Here is a 4875-nt window from a genome sequence, read left to right on the forward strand (position 1 = left end):
CTGGGTGGGTGCCTGCCTGGGTGTGTGGGTGCCTGTCTGGGTGGGTGGGTGCTTGCCTGTCTGGGTGGGTGCCTGCCTGGGTGTGTGCCTGTCTGTGTGGGTTGGTGACTTCCTGGGTGTCTGCCTGCCTGGGTGGGTACCTGTCTGGGTGGGTGGGTGCCTGCCTACCTGAGTGCCTGCCTGGGTGCCTCCCTGAGTGGGTTGGTGCCTGCCTGACTGGGTGCCTGCCTGACTGCCTGGATGGGTGGGTGCCTGCCTGGGTGTGTGCCTGCCTGCCTGCCTGCCTGGGTGGGTGGGTGCCTGCCTGACTGCCTGGGTGGGTGCCTGCCTGCCTGCTTGCCTGGGTTGGTGCCTGCCTTTCTGGGTGGCTGCCTACCTATCTGGGTGGGTGGGTGCCTGCCTGCCTTTCTGGGTGGGTGCCCACCTGCCTGCTTGTCTGGGCGGGTGCCTGCCTTTCTGGGTGGGTGCCTACCTATCTGGGTGGGTGCCTGCCTGGGTGGGTGGGTGCCTGCCTGTCTGGGTGGGTGCCTGCCTGCCTGGGTGCCTGCCTGCCTGGGTGGGATGCCTGCCTGGAAGGGCGGGTGCCTGCCTGGTTGGGTGCCTGCCTGCCTGGAATGGTCAGTGCCTGCTTGGGTGGGTGCCTGTCTGCCTGTCTGGGTGGGTGCCTTCCTGGGTGGGTGCCATCCTGGGTAGGTGCCTACCTGCCTGCCTGGGTGGGTGCCTGCCTTCCTGGGTGGGTGCCTGCCAGCCTGGGTGGGTGGCTGCCTTCCTGCCTGCCTGGGTTGGTGCCTGCCTTCCTGGGTGGGTGNAGAAGCCACTAAGGGACATTATATAACATAAACAGTGCTTTATCATTAAATAACTCCCTTACTTTATTCAATACTGCAATTGATTTGACTTTTTTGTTCTTAAATAATTTATGTGAGATTTCCATGTCAGGTTTTCATCAATGATGACACCCCAAATCTTCACCTCACTGACTCTGCAAATCTCAACATCATCAAGTCTATGATTATTTTTATGGATTTAGTTAGTTGGTCTCTCAATAAAACTTTGGAACAAAGTTTTTTCTTCTTCCATGGGAGGACATGTTAAAGGTGGGACCTCTGTTCTTCTCTGTTCTGGATGTATATCTGGACTCTGATCACTCAGATTGGCTCGGTGGTCTCCTGGTGTTCTACAAAACAACGTCGGTGGCTTTTCATCTCCTGGCTGCCTGACAAATTTGATGGATGGCCGTATAAAATTCAGCACTTGGACATTTGCCTTGAGCGAGCTGGACTCAGTCTGCAAGCAGTTCTATTGAGGGTCGCGGGCCGGCTGTGGTCCCTGGACTTTGCTGGCCAGATAGAATTGATCTTGGAGAAGCTGATAGATCGGYTCGGCGGAATTTGTCCACATTTTATTTGTCTGATTGGATTCGCCACCTTTGAGATTCAGCAGACATTAAAGCAGATGGAAAATTGTTATCGTCTGCTTGTCTCTTTCTGTTCCCAAAACAACTGATTACAGGATCTGGCTCTCCCCGACAACGACCTTGATCTGTTGACTAAATTCTTCCTGGCTGGATATGTCGACAAGGCTCAACCCAACACCTCCCCCTCTCCTCTCTCGCCCATTTGATTCTGGTCTCCTGGGCTGGCTGGGGGCTCACAGAATGAACAGTACCATCAATATTCTGAACTATGGCTGCGCTGGTTTTGGGGACTGGATTCTTTGGACCCCACTAAACTCACTTACTCCTCTGGCAAATAAATCTGCCCTATGCAGAGTTTTATTTTTCATAAACACCGTAGTGTGTCACAGTGTTGACATAATATGATGTTTTTGTTTTTTTCCTCATTTTCCCTTGTGTGATTTTTCTGTTTTTTTTTTTTTTGTTTTGTTTTTTTTCTGTTTAAGATGGCGCCACGGAAGGCAGCCTGTTCCTGCAGCTCCCCTGTCTTGAGTTGCTGTAATGTGCAAGTATTCCCATTGTGGGATCATTAAAGTTCTGTCTTATCTCTTATCTTAAAAATTCCCTTTCTATTACTGAATATCATGTAGTTGGTTTTATCCAAATTTAATGATATGAAATCTAAGGAGTAATAAGTAAAAGTAGGCTGATAATTGAAATAACATAATATAATAATAAAAGCTGAAATAATAATTACTCAAGTAAAGTACAGATACCCAAAATTTCTACTTAAGGACAGTAACAAAGTATTTGTAGTTACTTTACAACACTAGAAGAATTATTGTCACAAAAAAGAAACAATCTACCAAACACAAACTTCTTTACTTGATGTGCTAAGTTGATATACAGTATTTGTTTATCCTGTGCATTTAAGGTGACACCAGACGCAGTGTAGTAAAGTGACAAAAGCTTTCTTTCCTGTGAGTGGCCTTCTTATCTGCATGTAGTGAACAAAGAAAGCTTACTCAGCACAGCCAAGTGCTTCCTCAGAAAAACCACATCCTATCTAAAGCCAAGACCAGAAACGTGTCTTCATCTTTGCTCATTTCCTTTAAGCAGTTTTAAATAATACAAAATTAGCATGTACTTTATACACTGACAGGTGAAAACATGGCACAGAATTTCTTAGAGGGGCTTTGGGGAGGGGACTAGATTCAGCCTTGAAAATGGCTTTTGTTTTTCTGTCAACTTTATCACAGAAATGTCAACAAGTTCCTGGCAAAGGTTCCTCTAAAGTTCTTTACAAATCTACTGATCTTTACGGTCAAGCAGCTGTAATAATGAAACCCCAGATTAAGTATGACCAGGTTTTTTTAGTCGTTGAATGCTCAGTCATCTCTTGTCCAGTCATCTGTGTACTCCAGCTGAATGTTGGTGCCGGTTCTGAACCACAGGGCTCATTGAGGCAGCCCCCATTACACACTCTGAGTCCTGATTCACAGATGACAGGTCACGTGTCGTAGCATGTTTCTGAGGAAAAAACTCACATGTACATTTATCTTATTCTGTTCAGGATAGTAATGCTGAGGGTGGTACCACTAACTCACAGACACACACACATCTGGTTTTTATATCCCTTTGGGGACCGTGGATTTACTTCCTTTCATTTTTKGGAAATTTTAAAGACTAACCCTGACCATTTACCCTAAAATACCTGACCCTAAAACTAACCATTRCTAGTCTTTTCCTGAACCAAAACTTAATTCACACCATTCCTCTAACGAGTAAAGTGCAGTAGAGTTGCAAATAAAGTGAGTTTGATAGTGACTATATCGCAAATGGTCCTTACTCTGTTGTAAAAACAAGAACACACGTGCGCATGCACACACACACATACTATGTCTCTATCCTTGTGGGGACTTTCCTTTGACTTCCATTCATTTTTTGGTAATTTTGGATCCTAACCCTGACCATTTACCTTAAAATTAACCTCACAGGTTGAAAAAAATATTATAATCAAAAACCAGATTCAAAGCTAAAACTAACCTAAATTCAATTCACACCTTGATCCTAAACTTAACCCCCCACCCAAAATCAGCCTTCGATGTCTTGGAGACCAAGTCCCTACGAGACTGCATTTTCCTGAGAAATCWTCCCCACCAAGTAGCAAAAGCAAGGGAACACACACACACRCACACACRCACRCACACACACACACACACACWCGACTGCCAATCAACTGAAACTCATGAATTAGCTGGTATTGTGACTCACTTTGAACACTTCTTACACTAACTAGGATTTATCAAAGAGGAAAGTCTTCAGTCTGATCTTAAAAGTAGACAGAGTGTCAGCTTCANCTGCCTTCCTGCCTGCCTGCCTGGGTTGGTGCCTACCTTCCTGGGTGGGTGTCTGCCTGCCTGGGTGCCTGCCTGCCTGCCTGCCTGGGTGGGTGGGTGCCTGCCTGCCTGTTAAGCTAACCTTCAGAATGAAATTAAGTGTTTGAGATTAAGTGAGATTAAGTGTTTGACATTAAGTAAGATTAATGTTTCCCTCGGTTTCCTCTCCTCAGGCTGCCACCTTGTCGTGGTGGAGAGGTTTGAGTGTCCCAATGATCCTAGGAGCTATGTTGTCAAGGGTCACCCAAGGCAAATAGGTCCTAGGTGAGGGATCAGACAAAGTGCAGCCCAAAGACCCCAGCCCGGGTGGGGTGGGGGGGGTGTCCTGGTGCTGGGACCACATGTGGACTCCCTTGTGTTTGGGCATGGTGTTTGTTGTGGACAGTCCATGGCGAGCACGGAGGTCCAGTGGCGGGACACAGCTTGGGGGTTACTCCCGGCCGTGCCTCTCCGGGTCTCGCTGTCTTTGCCCGCGTGGGTGTTGGGGTCCCCTGGCGGAGCGGGGGGGTCCCCGTTAGGGGCGCTCTCGGCATTCCCTCCGGGGTCTCTGGGGGAGCCCCGGGGTCATGTGGAGGTCTTTTCCGTGGCCTCTCTGAACTCCTTCCACACCTGGGTGTGTGTGTGAGTGTGTGAGAGTGTGTGTGTGCGTCTGTGTGTTTGTGTGTGTGAGTGCGTGTCTGTGTTTGTGTGTCTGAGAGTGTGTTTCTTCCTTCCTTCCTTCCTTCCTTCCTTCCTTCCTTCCTTCCTTCCTTCCTTCCTCCCTTCCTTCCACCTCGTCATCTCAAAAGGAGTTTTCTGGGACCCTGGAACCAAGAGGATTTTTAAGAACCTGGGGCCTCATGTATCAACGGTGCGTACGCACAAAAACCTTGCGTACGTCATTTTACACGCAAAACTCCAGATGTATAAAAACTCAACTGAATGTGGAAATGTGCACAGCCCCACACCAACTCCAGGGCTGGTGTCACACGTTTCTGTGGTTCTGGTTCTGTTCGAGACACTTAGAGGTGATCTGAGAAACTGTTCATGATGTGAAAATGATTATTGTTCACATCAGACACACATGATTAACAATTATTA

The sequence above is a fragment of the Austrofundulus limnaeus genome, unplaced genomic scaffold (genome assembly GCF_001266775.1).
Source record: "Austrofundulus limnaeus strain Quisiro unplaced genomic scaffold, Austrofundulus_limnaeus-1.0 Scaffold93, whole genome shotgun sequence".
Classification (NCBI taxonomy): domain Eukaryota; kingdom Metazoa; phylum Chordata; class Actinopteri; order Cyprinodontiformes; family Rivulidae; genus Austrofundulus; species Austrofundulus limnaeus.